Source organism: Saccopteryx bilineata, chromosome 3 (genome assembly GCF_036850765.1).
Source record: "Saccopteryx bilineata isolate mSacBil1 chromosome 3, mSacBil1_pri_phased_curated, whole genome shotgun sequence".
Lineage (NCBI taxonomy): Eukaryota > Metazoa > Chordata > Mammalia > Chiroptera > Emballonuridae > Saccopteryx > Saccopteryx bilineata.
The window spans coordinates 62,753,876-62,775,620 of record NC_089492.1 but is presented as its reverse complement, the minus strand read 5'-3'; the positions used below and the strand labels follow the sequence as shown (position 1 = coordinate 62,775,620).

Here is a 21,745-nt window from a genome sequence, read left to right as displayed (position 1 = left end):
ATACAAAAACATTTGGGGGAAAATATATAACTGCCTAACAGAAATGAATGGTTAAACTAATTGGGTTCTTCTGTATAAGAAAATATGATATTTTCAGGAATTTAAAATATAACCCCAATATAGCATTGGAGGAAAAGCCCTACACAAACTGGTCAGTAGTATGATCTCACATAGAACTACATGCATACTTCTTGACCAGTCTGGTGCAGGCTGTGAGCATCTGATACCTTTGTTTTTGCATCTGCTAGGCCTTCCCCCACTTTCTCAGCTGGCGAATTCTTATTTTTCCTTAAAAATCCAGCTGACACGTCATGCATTCTGTGGAAACTTTTCTTGGGAAGGTGGTACCAAAAAGAAGTTAATCATTCTGACCTAAAAAATACTAAATAAACCACATTTCCTAAGAGTTACTTCCTCCATCAATGCATTGCTCTTTGCAGCCTCTAGCATCCATTGGCAATGGCATCTGAGATGAGACCATTTGCCATTCTGCATCTGTGCTGTCTTGGGGACCTTTGTGAGGTCTTTTTTTTTAAGAGAAAGAGAGAGGGACACGCAGAAGGAAGGGAGAGATAAGCATCAATTCATACTTGTGGCACCTTAGTTGTTCATTGATTGTTTTCTCATATGTGCCTTGACCGGGGGGCTCCAGCTGAGCCAGTGACCCCTTGCTCAAGCCAGCAACCTTGAGCTTCAAGCCAGTGACCTTTGGAATCAAGCGAGTGACTATGGCATCATGTCTATGATCCTACATTCAAGCCGGCAACCCCTCACTCAAGCTAGTGAGCCTGTGCTCAAGTTGGATGAGCCTGTGCTCAGGCCAGTGACCTCAGGGTTTTAAACCTGGGTCCTCAGTGTCTCAAGCCAATGCTCTATCTACCTGGGTCCTCAGTGTCCCAAGCCAATGCTCTATTTTCTGCACCACCACCTGGTCAGGCCCTCCATGACGTCTTGTCCAGCAAGGAACAATGTGGATACTTGGTTCTCATTTGCAATAGCAGCCTGTAGCTGAGTGCTCTGAGCAAGCTTGTCATAGATGTGTATCATCTTACAAACACCTTTCTACTCCAGAATGCAACACTTTATAACTGAGATGTTGATACACATTAAAAAATATGGACTTGTGCCACCAGTAATGTGTTAACTATTGGGTGGATTCCATGAATAAAATATATATAAATTGTCATGAGAAACCATAAGGGAACCATAGAAATGACTCATGTTAATAACACAAACCACAGCCAAGGGCCTGCCTCAGGCAATGTGAAACTGCTGCACAGTGTGACAAGTGAAGAGAAGGTGAGTCCTTACCTCTTTGTTGTTTTCTAAACAAATGAGTAATTCTATTAATATAGCCCCTGCACTTGCCTTTAACAAGGTGCCTTCTCCACTGAGGATTACTGGTCTGCCTGCCCAAGCTGTCTGTTATCAGGCACAATGCTATTATTGTTATTATTACTACTTTTTTGCTAGTAATTAGTTGCTAATGACACCAAAACTTACTTTTTATTATCATAACACTTTCTTAATAAACTGGTAGCTTTCAGATAGACTTACCCCTGCCATTTCTGGCTGTGTACTCTTAGACATATTATGTGACATCCTTGAGAGCCAGTTGGGAAACTTTATAGGAGATATTGGGGACAATAATGAGACCTAATGTTTAATGGAGAAACTATAAAGATTATATAAGATATTGCATATGAAGTTTTATATACATACCACTTATATGGTAAGTGCTCAATATAGGGCAAGCAGTATTAGTTTTGCTATGGTTATTATTGGGTAACTATGACAAGGAAATAATCTTCTTCTACTTCATAATTAAGGTAGGTCTCCACTGTTGGATGTGAGAAGACAGGGAAATCTCTCTGTAGTGACTGTGTATACATAAAGCTTCTAAAAATTGGTCAAGATGGGGGCTGAGCTGGCAAAAGGGTGGTATTGTCCCTCCACTGCCATTCTAGGGGAAGGGACGTTGGCTGTCTGGTACTGTCTTGAAGGCTCTCATCTTGGCTAGTAAGTATATTTTATTAATGCCTTTACTTCATAAACATGCAGTAATATTAGTAGTCCAGAAATAGTTTAAGTGGCAAGTCATCAGATCAAGTAACAAGATTCTGATATACCATGAAATAAACCAGAGGCATACCTTAATGGGCTATCTGGGCTTTTATTTCCACAACTCTTTATTTCTCTGTCCAATACAATTTATCAAATAGTTGCTGTGTCTTTCTTAATTATTCTCTATGCTCCCAAGGGCAGGAATAGACCTCATAATTCATTCATTCAACAAATACTTAGTAAGCAATTGCAGTGGGCCTAGTATGTTTATTGTTGTATCTCCAGTTCCCAGCAGAGTAGCTGGCATATAATTGGTTTAGAGTTGTTGAAGAAGTAAGCGGGAAAAGTATGTGGTTTTATGACATGTGAAGAAGGGAATTGCTATGAAAGTAGTGGGAGAATCCAGCGTTCAAAGAAGGAGGAGAACAGTTAGATGATTCCTCTAGAATGAAGACATGCTACAAGCAAAAAAACCCCAGATAATTTGTATTTCTTGTACAATTTAAGAAGATGCCTTTGAATAAACTGAAGCTATTGGTATCTAAGAGCCTCAGATAGCTATCAGAGTAACATTAAACATATCGGTGAGCAGGTGCTAGATATATCCTGGTATCCACAATGTCCATTTTCTCTTAGAGTACTTGGATTTCAATATAATACTTGTTTAGTGAGAATAAAATGTAAGGCAATATTGAGATTATAATAACTACATACAATTGAAAAAAATCAAAATTATGCAAGAGCTGAGGATTTGATTAGTGTTTTTTTATATTTCTTATATATAGATATGTATGATCAATAGGTAGGCTAGAAATATAAGAGATAAAACCTGGTTTGAAATTTTTAATTTTAATTTTGCAAAAAATTTATTTTTATTATACCTGAATTTTTGGAGTTTCCATTACCTTTTCTGTTTGTTTAGAAATAGTCACCTAACTTTACTCCAGAATCTAACCTGTTGCATGTGTGCAAGCCTTTTGTCCAGTGTTACTAAAACCCAGCAGGAAGCACCTACGCAGTGCAGCTTGTCCATGAGGGATGAGTTTCCTTCTGGTGTTCTGTGAATTCCTTGTAGTTTTATGAGCTCAAGGAAATAGTGTTCATTTGTTATGAAAGCTGTTGACTCAAGAGTCATGGTTTTTGCAAATAGGATCACAATGTACTCTACAAATGAAATTAAACTCATCCTTCACCACGCTGTCTTTAGTAGTACCTGCTGCTGGAGTAAAGCCCAAATGGCAGTGTCTGTGTTAAGAACAATGGCATTCACTATTGGTTTTAGAGAGCCTGGAAGTCCTACTGACTTCTTTTTATTCAACTCTAGTCCTGAAATGTCATTCTTGAAAATGTTTAAAGACTTTCATAAATACTGCTAATGTTAAAAATTTCAGCCTGGCATTAAAGATCTGAGAAAATACTTTGAAAGGAAAAGGAGAAAGTAATAAGAAAACTTGCAAAATAGATAAAGAGAAGTTATTCATGCATAAGAGATTTTAAAAAGAAAGGATAAATATTATGGTAGCTGGAGCTATTGAAATCTTTACTTGTTTATCAATTCTGCCAAGACTTAGCTCTTATATTTTATTATCTCCTAAGTAAAATTCAAGTCTAAATGAGAAGAAATGATAACTAGGTACAGTGGTTGATATTATGATACATTAGGTAGTTATTCAGCAAATAGTTTAAACATTCTCTCCCCATTAAGGTTGGGTTTGGCTGTGTGACTTGCTTTGCTTTTGATGGTCAAGAACTATAAAAGGTCTGATATTTCATTCTATTGCAAGCTAATAAATTATTCTGTCACAGTTTCATGGATGGTAGTAAGAAACATGAGACTCCTGTGACAGAGACAAGGATCTTTATTACAGTAATAACAGTAGCTATAGTATCAGCATTTTCTTGTGTCAGTTCCCCAAGCCCTAGTTCCCATAGGGTGATATGCAGAAGGCCAGCTGACATCTGCAGCCACAGTCAGTAGCATTACAAGAAAAAAACCCTGAGTTTAAGGCACCCTAATTTTGTATAATGGTTAGTCAGCATGTCTGCCTTTTCTTTTGGAGGATGACCCTATTTTTATTTTCTAAGATGATTTGCTTTATATCCTTCAAAAGATAATATACAATAAAGGCAGTCAATGCTTCTGATTAAAAGATGTGCAAAAATGAGTGATCCATGGAGCATTGTCTCCCAAAACTAGCTCTGCCAGGAGATCTCTCTTGCCATGTGGGGTAGAGCTCAGGCAAACTACAACCTGCCATGGGGCTACCATAGCTAAAGTCACTCTGAATCATCTGAATAGCAGTCAGCAAGAAAATATATAAATGTGAGAATAAATGTTTATGGCTAGGTTGGTTTTACTTGACACTGTTTCTGCAACAACTAAGTGATACATAAATTGGAAAGGAAATGAGGTGATGTCATAGCAAACCCTTAAACATTTGGCTTGGCTTTGTCTTTGGGACCACACAGTGATTAATGAGGAAACTATTGTATTATAAGGGGTTGAAAGAAATAATGATCTGTGTTATAAAGTGACAAAATATTTGATAAATTTGTGGTTATAGTAACTTAGAAGACAGAAAATATGTACCTACTTAATTTGTAACATTTTGTTAGAAGATTTTAAAAGCATGAGCTAATGGCTACTAATGACATTTTATAAAGTACTATAGAAAAAAGGTAAGCTCAGTAAAATTGGCTGGTTGGTTTGCAAGGAGGATTTAAAGGGACTGTATAGGCCTAGAAATACCAAGTGTGAAAAAAAAATATTTTTAAAGCAAAGCAAAGACGGTACTTGCTTCAGCAGCACACATACTAAAATTGGAATGATATAGGGAAGATTATTATGGCCCCTGTGTAAGAATGACATGCAAATTCATGAAGCATTCCATATTTTTAATAGCCAGAAGGAAAAAGGGGATGGAGGTAGGGGGAAGGGGAAAAGGGTGAGAAATGGGGGTGGAAAGACTTTGCATGGGGCATGGGGGCCATGATGCAGGCTATGCAGGGTGTTATATTGAGTGGGACCCTTGAAACCATGTCAACAGAATAAATTAAAAATTAAAATAATTTTAAAAAATCTTAAAGTCCACAAACTAGGTTGCTGTATAAGAGAGGACCCTGTAATGCATTCCAAATCCTTATGTAGGTGACTTTTTGATTTTATGTGCAACTTCTTTCTTCCAATTGAGCCAATGAGTAAGGCTGGCTTATTCTATTTCACAACAGTAATGGCACTTGACTTTTGATTTAATTTATGTGATAGAATTTCTTATAGTGAAACAAGAAAATGATATCAAAATTAAAGTCTCTTAATGAAACAAAACAAATAAAAGCAAAGAAGTGATCATTACAGAGACCAAATTAACTATGGATTTAATATTCTTTATTAAGACATATGAACAAAGTACCTATAGTTAAGTCTAGGGAGAGACACAGCTTGGAAAGAGTTGTGGGTGTGACTATTGACACTTGGATTTAACCAAATTAAGTACATAGAAAACAAACCAAGCTTTTGAAGAACCTGTGTTGGCAAAAGTGCCACTCACCTAAACTAAAAAGACAGACTATTTCATATTAAAAAAGACCTCTTGCTTCCCAATTTTATATAGGAATTGAGCTAAGAAAAACAAAATGCCACCCCCTACCAATAGAAAACAAACTCTCCTGAGCCACGAACAAAACCTTGTTTTCAAATCTCCTCTTCAGAATTAGTCAAGCAGCAAGATGGCAGGGGAGGGACCTCCAAGTGGGCCAGCTGAAAGTCTATGGAGAAAAATCAACTGATAGCCACTCCTAGGGAACAGAACTAGTCTTATCAAAAAACATGATCACAATTCTGTTATTTATGGGTTCCATATTAGCTGAGAACAGAACAAATCACCTTTTCTCAACTCACATGATTGTGCTGGTAAAGGTTCCCATTAAGTATCCTTGTGCAGGAAAGCTCATCTCCCTCCTGTGTGTGTGCACAAGTATCGTTCACTATTGTTCTTCTTCCTCCTAGTCACAGTACAGAATAGATCCTGTTTTGGTTCATCTTTTGGGAAAGAGCAGTTAGCAAGCAATGATTTAAGTTCCCTACTCAATTTTAAGACTTGATAACATTTGCTTTACCAGAATTGCTATGGACAAGTGATGGCTACATACTCCTTTTTTAAAAATAGGAGTACTTATTATGGATATCTTATCCAAGTTTTGTCATTGTATATTGGATGGGTGGGAGCAGATAACTTGTGTTTTTGTTTCATAGATCAGTGGGTTAAAAGGATCTATATTCAGAACATGTATATCATAATTTTGAGCCCAATGCCATTATTTTAGGAGTATAATGGACATGTGGGAAAATAGAGAATATGTGAAACTAAAGGGTGAATTCTGGTAAATTGGTTTATTCTTAAGCAAATATTCCCTCAGCCCAACTCCCTGGGAAGAGCATATACTCCTTTTCTTGACATTGGGCTTGACAGCAATTTACTTGGTCAATGAGACATTAGAGGATGTGATGCAAGAAGAGGTTTAAAATGCATTTGCATGGTTGGGCTTATTCTCTTGCACTTTGGCCCTTGCCCAGGAGTAGCTGCATGAACTATAGGCTAGCACATGCCCAGTAGCTGCTGGCCATCCAGCCTGGGCTCCGGCATTAGATGTGTAGAGCAGATGGGTCTCCAACCCACAGACCGGCAGTCGAAAGCAGAACTGCCTCAGCCAACCTGCAGATGCTAGAAAGTAAGAAATGCTCTTTGGTAAGCCACTGAGATTTTATGATTATTTTCCTTGCAGAAAAAGATGGCTTCATTTAAAGATAGGAAATGCTTATTTTTTGAAGAGAATAATGACAATGTAATCGATTGCGGGTGGTGGTAACAGGGCAAGAACTGAATCCCAGGCCTGTTTAGATATCCAGAGAGTTTGAAAACAGCAATGAGTTTTCAGAGAAGTCTATGGCCTTCTGAAACCATCTATTTCTCAATCTTTGGAGTTGAATGATTATATTAAACTTCTATTCTATCCCATGCATCCTTATTTGAGGGTTCCTACAATGAAATTCTCAGTGTTTGTTTGTTTGCAGTATGTTAAGTGTTGGCATCCAGTACCCCTGAGAAGAATGAGCACGAGTGGAATTTGGGCTCACTTGGAGTGCAGTGACTTAGCAGTTGATCACATTTTGCAGAATCCTATTTGCAAGCTTAGGAAATTACTGCACGCAGCTCACCATATGGCACAACTGATTTTTCTAAGGGGACTATTGTATTTGAAAAATCAAAAACACTCACTAAATTCCCAAATCCCTTTTCTTCTCTCTCTGCTGTCACGGTTTCCATGACTACATTTCACAGGTCCATATTACTTTTAAATGTAAATGATTTCTACTGAACAACACTGTGTATTGTAGAATTTTCAGAAGCAAGAAAGTGAGAGAGATGTTTACTCTTCTGGGAACATGGTGTGTGCCGATTTCCACCACTCTGTCTGGGATTGGGTATGACACAAATGAGAAATATTTTTAAAACCTGAGTTCTCAAAATTTTAAGATGATGCCTCTGAAAGTCTATGGATATTGAAAATAAAAAACTTCAAATGACAGATGTGGGTTGGTGAGAGTAAACTTATATGCAATGAGTTGGACTCTTATAACTCCTAACAGCCCTTAAATATTCTCCTTCTCTTTTATCTTTGTGCCTTAAGGTATGTTCTCAGCACTGATTTTTTGGGTGGGAGAAGAGACAGTAGCATAAATTTTCCCTTTATGGAGTTCCTAGAATAAAAAAGGCAGGTAAAATTTTTTTTTCTTGTATTAGGAAAGGGAATGTTGAATTTAATTCTATGCCTACTTCTTAAAAACACTCCTTGGAGCTGGACTTTCCTAACATACCTTCCATTTTATTGAGGACCATATGTTGTTTTCAGTTGCATGACTGCTGACTAGTCCATGAAGTTATTATTGTGTTTCAAATGAACGCAACTCAGCTTCTGGCAGGCTGCTTCCACTGCCAGGCATCTTCATCGGTGTATTTTTTAAGCTCCAATGCAAGGGACTTCTAGAGATGTTACTCAAAAAGGACACTCCAAATGTGCCCCATCTTGCAAATAGACATCATTGCACAGAAGCTTCCCACTCCTGTAGAATAACATCATGCTGTTTCAAGAGGACTAATACTTAAAAGGTAGGTTTGATATAAATGGGTATTACTGTTTTCACTTGCACATGTCAAGGTTGAATGTTTTTCCTTCTTGGTAATTAGCAAAACTAAAATTGGCCTGATGTTATCAGGACAGTCTCTATATTGTACACGGGAAGTTTTCCTTGGTTTTTAGTTGCAGTCTGTACTTTGAAAAATCAATGTTGAGCAGAGCAAGAATTAGATGACCTGACAATATATAGGCTACATCAGAAGCTACTCTTGGTATCTGAAAGTCCTAGATTTTTGTGTTCTATTTCTTACCAAAGGGAGGCAGGGCACTGATGTGAAGAGAGCCTTATTGCATTTCCAGTTTCTCTGCAACTCTTGAAAGCCAAATTTCCCAATGAAGGTTGAAGTGTGTTGCTATGAGGTGGTAGGGTCATCCTTGCAGAAATTGCTGCTTCTACAGAATGCTAGCTCCTACTTGTTTCTCTCCTTCTTAATTCAGGAAAATCAGTTGATAAGCATGTAGCAAGAGAAATTAGTAAACACTGGCTGTGCAGTAAGGGTTGTATGAAGGGAACTGCATTTGTGTGTGTGTGTGTGTGTGAATTCCTCCTTTTGTGACTGTTTATGTAAAACTGCATGTATGCCTTGGTATACATGGAAATTTTATTAGTAATATGTATTTCATGAGATCCCAAGGAAAACTTAGGATTCTAAAACTGAACAAAAATTTTGCTCAGACAGATGAACAAGAAGAACATGTATTGCACTTGAGGATGGTGAGGGGACTTCAGTGAAAATGGGGCAGTAAGGACCTCCAGAAATTCTCTCCTCCACTAAAGCAATGAAAATACTGGCAAAAATAGTCAAAATCAACTTTTTCAGAAATCTGCTCATTATAAAAAAAAGCTTGGAGAATTCGGGGAGTCTTATTCAAGAAAAAAATGGCTGAATCTCAGTAAGAACAGTGAATTCTGTGACATTTTAACCTGCCTTATTCTTATTTCCTGTCCCCTGTTCTGTGCTAGTGTTGGAGAGGAACAGCTCCTAATCTCAGCTCACTCAGCGCAGATAGCTTTTTCCCCAGGGGCATTTTAAGCAGGGGCAATTGTTTAATATGATGCCTGCCTGAGGTGATAAATCACAATTGGGGCAAATAGGCTAACCAAAAGCTTAAAATTAAAAGCTGAGGAATGTCCATTAGTAGCTTGGAAAAGCTGCAACATATTTTTGGAAATCTGGTAGTTAAGGCATTCTGTGTGGGACTGTGCCCATGTCCAAAGCTGTGAGCGTACCCAGGAAAGATTAGCCAAATCCCCAAACTGTCACCTCTGCCTCACCTCTGAACTATATACAAGCAGGCAGTGAGGGATAAGACAGAATTTTGAACTATCTTTCTGACGAGTGAAGGCATTTTCCAATATATACACAGGGTACCTAACCAAAAGCTGGGAGACTTATTGGCTCCAGGCATTTAAGGAAATTTCTGTCCAACCATTAGCTAACCAATAAGCTAAATGAGGAAAGACTTTGGTGGTCACAATGACAAAAAATATAGACTTTATAGAATCAGTTCAGAAAAGTCACTAAAGCAACAAATGACCCAGTAACAAAAATAAGCCTTAAAAAGGAGGTAGAGTCTTCTTTGCCAGAGTTGCCATTTTTTTAAAAGTGAATTGGATTTGGGCCTAAACTATTACTTTCTACTTCCCAGTAACTGTCCACTCTGTCCTGGAAACTTCTGTCCATGTCATCAGAAATGAGTATAGGTGTTTGACCCACTAAACAAGAATAAAGATTATATCTGTACCTTACACCAACAGAAAACGCTGGAAGGCAACTCGACACAGAAGGTCAAACTCACTTTAGACTGATGTAGAAGACTTAAAGTGCCAGAAATTAGGTCTTCCCATTGAGAAGATTTCTAATTTTAAATTTATTTTAGTTGTCCTAAAATCTTCAAGATGTCGAAGGATACCTTTTCCTCAGTGTTGAATTAAAGTTCTTAGTTAAGAAGAGCTCTTAACCATATTCCTGGACACTTGATACCATTGCAGAAAGATCTCCAAATTACTAGGCTGTCCTATTATTCAGAAGGAAATAGAAGAAAGACCATTATTCTATACCTTAGGAACTCAGTTTATAATTCTATTTAGTAGACTTACAGGTTTTAGCTACTGTTATTCAAAACTGAATAGTACTTACGGTGGGGTAGCCACCCTCTCCTAGTTCAGCTCTGCATAACCAATTAGCCACCACCACAGATTCACTTTATATTATTCCCATCGCAAGATAGTCATATTAACATATTATAGTGACTATGCCCACTTTATTTCTAACAGTTAAGTGCCTCTATTTGTTATGTCCATCTAGGATGCTCCAACTCCCATTCAAGTGTCTCCAATCTGTAGAGGACAGACACAGTGATTCTGGGGATTTTGACATACTGCATATTTTCCATGTCCTTAGTGAAGGTCAGTGAGATGACACATGATAAACTTGCTGTATCATTTTTTTCAAAGTCAACTTATTTGAGGTATAATTTACATACAATAAAATTTAGTCATTTACAATTAAGTGCTTTTGACAAATATACACACCCCTATAATTATCACCAAAGTCAGAAGATAAAACATTTCCATCTTTCAAAAAACTTCCTCTGTTCCCTATGGCAATCAATCTCTCCATTATTTCCCCCAGCTCCAAGAAACCAATGATCAGATTATTTTATCAAGATTGATTAGTTTTGCCAGTTCAAGATTTTCGTATAAATGGACTCATGCCAATATATTCTTTTGTGTCTTGATTTCCCCCTATGTAATAATGTTTTTAAGATTAGGCTATTTTGTGGATGTATCCTTAATTTGTTTTCTTCAAAAGTAATAATCCATTATATAAATATGCCATTATTTGTTTATATAGTTACCCGTTGATGGCATTTGGGTTCTTTCCGGTTTGGGACTATGATAAATCTATTAATATTTTACACATGTGTTTCTGTGGGTATATATTCTTTCACAGTCCTCTTGTGGAGGACTCAAACAACCCAACATGAAAAATTGATTTGAATATTTAGACTAATGATGCCACACACTCAGCATGAGGGTATGAAAATGTTTATTAATCACATAATGGGACTTTCTTGAGAGAGCAGGGCAAGCACCTAAACTGGTCCAGAATTATTTGAGCAAGGGGGTGGGGTCTAGAGGTTTAGGTTTTGACTGCAGTTAGGTGTGAAGCCAAGGTGAGTGTTCCCACAGGCTGTGGTTTGCACGATTTAAATTTCCCTCTCCAGTGACAAGGGAGGGGGTGCTCAGGCTTTCTATCTGATTTACCCAGATATGGACAAAAGGTAAAGGGGCTTGATTGAAAGCTGTCAATGGCAAAACATCAAAATGTTGTCAGACTCTTTATTTCAGATATTTTTATTTCTTTGGGGGAAATACTTAAGATTGGAAATTTGGGTCATAGGTTGAATATATAGCTTACCTCATAGGAAACTGCTAGTTTTCCAGAGTTGCTGCATCATTTTATAATTCTACCAGACATACATGACATATCTAATTCTTTGTATCCTATCTAAAATATACTGTTCATAGTCTTTTTTTTCTAACATACTAAAAACAAGACCATCTAAAATTTAAAAAATAAGGTTATGCTTAAGCAAACTCTGGTTTATTCATTAATGAAATATTAGGGGACAGTTATAAAACAGTATTTGAAAAATGTTTAAATCATAGTTCCGCCTGACTAGATGGTGGCACAGTGGATAGTGTTGGACTGGGATGTAGAGGACCCAGGTTCGAAACCCCAAGGTCACCAGCTTGAGCATGGGCTTATCGGGTTTGAGCAAGGCGCACCAGCTTGAGCCCAGGGTTGCTGGCTTGAGCAAGGGATCACTCACTCTACTGTAGCCCCCCAGTCAAGGCACATATGAGAAAGCAATCAATGAACAACTAAGGTGCCGCAATAAAGAATTGATGCTTCTCAACTCTCCCTTCCTGTCTGTCTGTCCCTATCTGTCTCTCTCTTTGTCTCTCCCTCTCTCTCTGTCTCTGTCACAAATAAAATAAAATGAATCATAGTTAATTCTTAACATATACTTGAGGTAAGGGAAGCAGATTGTGAAATTGTAAAGCTATAAACTCATACCTATACAAAAGAGCTTATAGAAATGACTAAAATGTGAACAGTAGGTAACTGTAGATTGGTATTATATTCTCTTCAATTGTCTTTAATATCCAAGGTTTTGATAATGAGCATAGATTATTTTATGCTCAAATGTTCATATCTGGATCATAATATTGAGATGAATTCTTTTTCATAATCTATTAGGGTTTTTCATTATTTAATTTTAATTGTGTAAGTTTAAATTCTAAATTACTAGGAATGCAATAGAGAAATTGCTCTAGAGATCATATAAATGGTCATCATGTTGCTGATTTTATTAACATTTTCTTTCAGATGGGCATGTTTTAGCAGTAATCTTAAAGGTTCTCTGAAAGAAAGCCCAGATTAAATATAAGCAGCATCCTTGAAGCACTATGTGTTGGGTCATGCAGCATGTATTTTGAAATTGAACTGTAGTTCTAGGCTGATCAGTAGGGAGTTTGGGTAGGGGTAGGATATAGAGCTTGGTAATCAGGCTTGAGTGCTACTGAAATTTGTCCTTAATATTTTAATAGTTAATGAGGATGGTAGAAGATAAAAACAAAGTCATTAATTCAAATAGCAAGAATTTTTCAATTTATTTTTAATTGAATTTGTTGGCATACGGTTCTGTGTTGCAAGATGTGTGAGACTTGTGGCAGTCTGCCCCTTGGACTGGGGAGAGCTCCTTAAAGAGAGTCAGTAGCTCTTCAGTTGACGCATAGAGCTGCCTCTAGGAACATTGCTTCAGTTGGTGTCACTCTAAACAACTAAACTGCTCCTCGAAATAGTCTAAACATTTTTCTGTGTAGTAACTAGAACTGTGTTTCTTCTGTGATTGGCTCACCTGAGACAAATGGGTTTGCTTCTTGTCTAAAGATGTAGGGGAATGTTTTCCTCGCTCCCCTGGTGAGATTTCTGTTTTGTTGGATTGGGTGCTGGATAGGTACCAAAGGCGGGGCACCAATCTTGACCACTTTAGCACTAACATAAATGTGGCCTTTGCTGGATCCACAGGTCGGTGAGATCGACCCCATCCAAGTCAGCAAGGGAAATGCTGATCTAACCTTAAATTCTAGAAAACAGAAAACAATATGAGACCAAACATAACCAAATGACTTAATAAGTAAAGCAATAAGAGCATCTCATGGGATTGACCTATACCATTGGATGATCAACTGTATTTCTTTAAAGGGGTCCCTCTGCCACATAGGAATCATCCTAGTGGTTGGACTGATTTTTGTTTTTTTTTCATTCTTTAATTTTGTAAAAAAAATTCATTGCTATGAGAGAGAATGGAAAGGAAGAGAGAGAGAGAGAGAGAGAGGAACAATAATCGGTTCCTGTATGCGCCCTGACTGAGAATCAAACCGGCAACTTTTAAATTGGGGCCGACACTCTTATCAATTGAACTAACCGGCCAGGGCAGGACTGCTCTTCTTTAAGAGGAGAGCATTAAAATGTGCTAGTTAATAAGTCCCTTTTTTCATGGTAAAAACTCTGCATTTCAAAGTATCAAGGCCCCTTGGAGTTAGCTGGGTCAATTTTTTTGCATCTACATTTTTCTCAAGACCTGCATTTTAAAATAAAGAGATTTGTTCCACATATGTATGATTTTACATATATATATGTATATAGATAGACATATGATTTTAATATTTTAAACAAAGCTTAAGGTTCCCTTTTAGTCTGGAAGTCTCGCCTCTGAAGGATGACCCCCCTGTGGGCTTCTCTCCTGACACAGCCAGGGCTATGTCCTGATTGCTCAGCTGAATGTGGAGCCAGGAGAGGTTCAGAGTGGGCTTGGGACGGTGAAGGCTGAGCATAGCCACAGAGGTATGTAACAGACCCGCACTGGTGTGCCACGCCAAGTCTAACCACCGTGGGAGCGTGCTCACCTGTGAGGGTCACACTGACACTCTTTGTTTGTGCTGTGGGCCCTGAGTGTCAGCATGTACTTCCAGACTACCTTGTTGCTCCCTTCAGGGCTGCTCAGGCATTATCTGAGGCATTATTGGCTCTCCATTAATGGCTGGAGAGACCAATGTCTCCTTGTTAAATTGTAGAGTGACACATCGTGATGTGGCTAGTCATGGCAGAAACAGGATTAGAGCTTACGTGTTCTGTTTGCTAGGTTATAGCTTTTCCTCTTCCCAATTGCTCTATCTTATATTCCTCTGGTTGCTTAACCTCCCACCTCCCACCAGCAGGACAGGTGAACTTGGTACTACTTGTCCAGATAATGTGTGTACTACCCTGTTTTAAAAAGTGTAAGTATTGGACATAAGTGAATTCTTTCTCCCATAGATGTCATAGTTTAAAAGTCCTACCCTCATTGGCAACCTGCATTCAGGCTCGTGTCATTTTACACAGGTGACATATGAGCCCATCTCTCCTTCTTGTCTTCTCCCCCTGCCCCCTCCAGTAAATTGGGTTTATAATAGAAACACTAACTCAACGTTAACTAAAGTGATACTGTCAAGTGATATGATAAGACTGCGGGTGATGTTTTATGGTAATAAATTCTCTTTGGGTTCTGTTTCCAAGATCATATGAAGGTGCCTCACCCTTAAAGGGCAAACAGAAAGTGTGGACTCCACAGCAGAAGGGCATCTATGACAAATATGTTTCCCTTGTGTTTTCTTTCCCAGTTTGGTTAAAACAAACAAACAAACAATCAGTCCCCTAACTTTTGATCCCTTTGGTTAAAACAAAACATAGACAAGATTTTTTTTAATAAAGAATTTCTGTGTAAGGAGATGAGGCCTATAAAATGAATCAATGATATCCAGCCTACCCAGTTTTCCTTCCCATGGGATTGTTGGTATGGCCACATTTCTATGAACCTCTTTATTTTAATCCCTCAGCCCTAAAGTGTTATAAATTCCTTCCTTGGTTTCTCTTACTTGATTTAAGACAGACACATTTTCAAAGGAAAGAAAAAAAAAAAGAAATCAAGGTACAAGCAATGTGAAGAAAAATAAAAAGGATTACAATAGTGAGCTTTAGAAAGATTTCTACGCTTGTCATACTACCTTCCAGTGCTGGAGGACTGAGAGAATTCTATAGGTACCTTGCCAGGCTTTGGTCTTTTGAAATCTGCCCCTTAGACTGGGCACCGTCTTAAAGCTGGGCTTTCCCACCTATTATCTGTGTGAAGTGTTGCAAGTTACAAAACCTCAGTTATATAATCTAAAAATAGAAATAACAAGAGCACCTACCTCACTGGATTATTTGGAGGATTGCGTATTTTTAAGTAATCAGCACAGTGCCTAAGATAGAATTAATGTTCACTAAATATTAGTTATAATTATTACCATGTCTCTTGATGGATAAAACGAGACCCCTAGAAATCTGGTTATCTTTTGTAATAATGCCAGAAAAGAGGGGATTCCAGATTCTACACCATTCTAGAACCAACTTATTTAGCTTTTGTTTTGTTCAGAGGGAGATATTCCCTTCTTAGTATTCTGGTGATGCTAAGAATGATTCCACTCGTTAGCCGAAGCCTCTCTTTTCCAGATACAAAGGCATGGAAGCTTGTCTTATACTTTACATTTATCTGTATAATTCCCTAAGAAGCCTTAGGCCATAGGAGCCATACAGAAAATAATGCATAAACTCAAGAAACAAAATTTTGATTTAAGGAAAGAGTTGTTACAGAGTTCAGTCTCAGAGTTAGTTTGCTGGGTCTGTTGGCTAGTGGTTCAAATAAACCTGCATATTTTTACAGGCTTAAATGTTGAAGACCCAAAAGATATTGGCTAGGAAATAAAACTGAGTCTTCATAACTTTGCAGAATTTTAGAAATCCAAAAGGCTATGACCCACACCATCGCTATGTAGACATCCAAGCTATTGGGATCACTCACTGTGCTTACCATGTGTACTTACTGCAAAAAAGTCCTTGGGAATTATTTTTCTGGCCCAAAGTATTTGGACAAATATAATTTCTGGGAAATAAGCAGGAAAATATTTCAAATTCTCTTGTTTTGGATATTTTTGTGATGAGTATAAAATAGATGCCACTGTAGGAGACAGCAACGTTTTGAGCAGAGTGGCCTGAAATTTGTGAGTTTGGAGAGTGCAATAAGCATAATGTCTGTCTATCCATTCTTGGGCCAAGGATCATTCTGTTTGCACATGTTAAGTCTGGGAAATAAGGGTCTGTGTTAGAAAGAGGGCAGATGGCTGGATTTTTCCCAGTGAGCAGATTGCTCAAACCACGAAAGCTTGCACCTGGTTGCCCTGCTGCCTGGCGATCTGGAAGCCTCGTGGATGACTTGGTCACTCTTATTTCACAGAGATGATGTGCATTTGTGCACAGTCTTTTTAATCTGGAAAAACATGCACGTGGATTTGCATCTAAACTAAACAAAATTCTGACTCTTAGCAAAATGCTGCCCAGCAGGTGTGCACCTCTTTATACTATCTGGCAGGCCAAGATTCTTCTCTGAATTTTCAAAAGAAAATATGACCACTAACCAGACCCACCTTTAAACTAATCAGATTAGAGATCTGTTTCCCTTTTTAACCTACATAGATTCTTTATAAAATAAAATGATACCTGAAAAGGACTTTGCCAGCTTTAAGCAAGAAGACACTTAATTCAGACAAAGCCACTGTGACCAAATTCACCTTCACAAACTGCTTTGGTTGGAACTATGCTTTTGGGGCTTGAGCTTGGAACATTCTCTCCTTGCTTAGCTGTTGTAACAGCATCTCAAAGAAGCGGGGAGTCTAGCAAGAATTATTGATGGAGAAAAGACAGTGGATTTAAGAACCAACATTATATAGCTTTGCAGTTCAATGCCTTTCACGGAAGCAAAGCAAGGAGGTTTAAGGATGGGGCCCAACATGTGGGGTCTATGATGCAACAACTTATCCCAATATAAAATAAGTCTGGCATCACTCTATAATCGGTATCAGACTGCAGCTTAATTAGGATGTCACAATAGGATGGCACCGTAGAGGTAATAAGATGCAACCTGAAGTTTTGTATGGTATCTTTGAGACCGTAGTGCTGGAGAAGGGGTGTTGGGGGAAGAAGGGCAGGATGGGGACCAGACACAAGGATTCGAGTTTCCATGCCCGCCTTGATGCCACAGACGAGAAATCTTACTCTGGCTAAGGCTGCCTGGCGAGTAATTGCCAGGATGGAGTGCTAAGCGAGCAGCCGCTGTGTCAGAGAATCTGACCTTGGGAAGATAATGAGACAAGGAGAATTCAGAACAGATGAAAGCCAAGAGCACCTACTTTATCTACTGACAGCCAGAGAACACCTTCATGCTCAATCAGTTCCTGCTAATGAGACAAGATGGGGCAAGATGGTAAAACAGCAGTAACAGGCAAACTTTTTTTTCAGCTTAATGATCTATAACTTAGTTAGATAAAATCGTCTTTTAGGTCAGGCAGCAACGTAAGTCTGAGCATAAAAAAATACCGAAGAAACACCTGATTCCCTTTGGTTTTGTTTACTTTGCCAGGGGAGTGGTGAAGTTGGAGGGAGTAACGAAGCCCCCGCCTGCCATGACCGTGCAGGTTTTCCTAGATAGAACAGTGTTTTAATGTGGCCGTGCCATGGCCAATGGATTTCTTAAATCATTCTCTTTTATAAATCCTGCCACTCACCGTTTTAACGTCCAACAGGAATTTTAACACACACCTGACACTTTTAATTAATTAGAGCTTTGGTCTCTCCTGTGCTACAAGCTATTACGTGCCTTCCAGAGATGACACCACAATTTCCATACAGATCTGAATGCCTATCAACAGGGAAGTGTGGGGACACCTCCTTCTTTCTTTGAGGTTGCTGAAAGGGTGTCCAGGTCTCAGGAAAAGGACAGTCTGCTGGCTCATTTCTGTGACCTTGAAACTGAAGTAGGTGCTGTTTACATCGTTTCCTTTCATCTCTCCTCTGCCTCTTGGTAGGCAGTGATTCTTCTTTCACTTTGGTTATTGATGAGGAAACGGAAGGCACACAAATTATGAAAACTCTCCAAATTTCAATGGCTAGAATGTCATCCTTTATCTTTATAAAGTTTTTTTTAAATTTTCTATTGATTTGAGAGAGAGAGAGAGAGAGAAAAGAGGTGGGGGAAGGAACGGGGGTTAGAGAGAAGCATCAACTCCTTGTTCCACGTAATTGGTCCACTTAGTTGTGCACTCACTGATTGCATCTCCTGTGTGCCCTGACTGGGGGCCAAACCTGTGACCTCAGCGCGCCGGGATGACGCTGCATCCACTGAGCAATCTGGCCAGGGCTGTCATCCTTTATCTTTTTATTGTCGAAGATTCAGTCCTTTTTACTGCATCCTGAGGCCAATAGGCAATTTTTCAAGATAGATACATGGGAAGGGGTAAACAGTATAATCTAGAAAAACAAAATTATTGTCTTTAAGATGTGGAAAAACTCTTTCTGAGTTAACTTTTTGGAAAAAATATACTGAGTTTTTAAAGTAGTATGATAAGAGAGTAGTATATTGTCATTGGTGATATCAGTGGTACCACATCTGTGTCAGAAACAATTTAGTGGGGTTTTCAGCAGTTGAAGACTTTTTATCTAATACTACTGATATCTTCATGATAGTTTTCCTGCCTTCTGAAGAGGGGAAAATCTACCCTACAACCTTTATTCTATTTGCATTGCTTCTCCTGCCCTCCCCGCCCCAACACACACACATTTGGCTAGATCACAGGCAAGCCGAAGGCAGCCCTCAGGAGTGACAGATGAAGAATATCAGGGCTCCTGTGGATACATGGAAGTGCAGCTCTGTTCTGCGTGGATTGTCACCTGAGACATGAGCCAGGTCTCACCTCTGCAAACCTTAGAAAGAATGAGCCATTGCAGTGGTTTCTCTATGTCAGTGAAATATATTATCTGAGGAGATGCTGCTAGTGATAGAAAATCGGACAGCTTCTCAGTGTGGCTCATGCTGACTCTGCTCAGGGCCTACACCGGGTCAGCTTTCATAATAAATGACATCATGATGCAACCTTGGGGGCCATGTTGGAGCCACCATTTATTTTTCATATTTGCCTACAGAACCCGTCTAAGCAGCCCCCCCGCATAGGTGAGGAAAGAGGCGTGGTCAGGGGCAGGGGAGAGCAGAAAGAAGCATGATGCTTTTACTAGTGATTTGGTACCCTAAGTTAAAAAATTATTTCTCTTCCTGTAGACACATGCCACATATCCATATGCTTCTATGGCAATAATCAACCTTTTTTCTCTCTGTATTAAATTATTCATTCTGACATGTTAAGATTTTGTCTCTCTTTTTAGTAAAATAAATTTTATTGTACAAAATCTATATTTATTATAGGAAAAAGCAAAAAATAAAATAAGCAATAATAAAACTATTTAACCATAATTATACTTCTAATGACAATCATTTTTGAAGTTTGTTTTATAGTCCTCTTCTCTTTTTCTATTTCTATTCATAGATACACTTTACCTACACGCATAAAGCAAACTAAAACAAGAACAAAATGTTCTTTTTGGTAAACTGTTGGGGTTTTTTGCCACTTAACTATATATATGGACACCTTCCATATCATTAAATTTATTTCCACAACATATAAAAATTCTACATTGCATTTCACAATATGGAAGTATCATAATTTATTTAATCAATTGTTGAAATATTTGGAAATGTCTTTTTCAACAAGCCAGAGGTTTTGTTTTTTAGAGCTATCTTTTGATATCTGTGCAATTAATTCCTTTGAATAAATACCTTTAAGTGGAATTTCTGGGTCAAAGGGTATGCACTTTAAAACACAGTGTCAGTGTCCACAGCCCTTCCTTTGAAGCCAGAGTCTTGGTCTCAGTCCCCACTCTCCACACTAGGAATGCCCAGGGAATTGTTCCTCAATGAGGCCTGGGTCCTTATCGTTGACCTCTCTCCCTCCCTGTATGTAGGCCTGGGATACGTGAAGAAATAATCAGGAAGAGAAGTACTGAGTCCTACAATGGATATATACACACACAAAAATATTAAAAGATAAATGATCAAATGAATTATTATACCAAGTCTAGGCAATCTATATTCCCATTAGCTGAGAAAGCATGAGAAGGTGATCCTGGAAAAATTATAAAACATTTTAAAATCAAATCATGAAAAATTGATAGGAAATGGCAATGAGAAAATTATTTTTCTTAATTTTAAATGAAGTGAAAATATATTTTTGAAATTATATATGAAATATCCTACATATATACTAATATATATATTGATACTTTATATATGCTAATAAAATTGCATTCAACACCAGCAAAATAATATGACTGAATTATTAAACACGTCAGTTTAGAACTTTTGCAAAAGATACAGTGATCAGTGGAAGTCATCATTAAATCATTAAAAATAAGAAATACCAAATCATTATCATTTATGTCTGCTAATAAAACTGTTGGATGAGTAGTTCTAAGGAATGTCATGAACATGGTGTTTGCTGATTTTGACTAGGAAGTTTACCTCCTCACTCACCAGCTTTGATGTACAACTGGGCGAGTGTAGGGAGCTGTTGACAACTGAAGAGAGTTAGGAGAGCACTCATAATCATGAACTGCCTGGGAGAGGAGAGAAGATGACAGCAATGTTTTCAAATACCTGCGGAGTTACATTCTTAGTTAATCCAGGGGAAGGAATTTAGCTAGAAGTTAGATGGAAGTAGATTCTTGGTGGTTTGTTTGTTTTTGTGACAGAGAGACAAAGGGAGGGGACAGATAAGGACAGACAAACAGGAAGGGAGAGAGATGAGAAGCATCAACTCCTCCTTGTGGCACTTTAGTTGTTCATTGATTGCTTTCTCATATGTGCCTTGATGGGGGAGGGGGGAGCTATAGCAGACCGAGTGAGCCTTTGCTCAAGCCAGCGACCTTGAGCTCAAGCTGGTGAGCCTTGTTCAAACCAGATGAGCCTGCGCTCAAGCCAGCGACCTCGGGGTTTCAAACCTGGGTCCTCTGTGTCCCAGTTTCATGCTCTATCCACTGTGTCACCTCCGGGTCAGGCGATCCTTGTTGTTTTAAAGGAATAATTCTAAAACACTTATTCCAAAAATGGCATCCATTGATTATGGGGTAATGTGTTAGTTGCCACTCTATTTATTGAAATTTGATTTTCAGAAAGATTATAAAGAATATTTCTGCATTTGGTAGGGATTGAACTAGATGACTGTTGGGCGGATAAAGTGTATTATGCTCACTTTGTTAAAGATAACACAAGGAGGCCGTCACCCAGGTGATATTAATGTGTGTTGAAAATCCTTGTAGCCTGGGGCTTGGTTTTGGGATTAAGCCTTTCCCACCCTTTTTGATGTGGGGTGGTACAATCCAATCATGCCTCAGAGAAGTGACTTTGTATTAGGGACTTCCCTACTTTGTATATTGGATTAGAGGTTGTG

At 38.4% G+C, this 21,745-nt stretch overlaps 1 non-coding gene across 1 annotated transcript; it reads left to right on the top strand.

The window, feature by feature from the left end:
- Positions 1–4,854: 4,854 nt before the first annotated feature.
- On the top strand, positions 4,855–4,961 carry LOC136332697 (U6 spliceosomal RNA). The gene has a single exon (XR_010730859.1). It is a non-coding gene; the product is annotated as a U6 spliceosomal RNA (small nuclear RNA).
- The last annotated feature ends 16,784 nt before the right edge of the window (positions 4,962–21,745 follow it).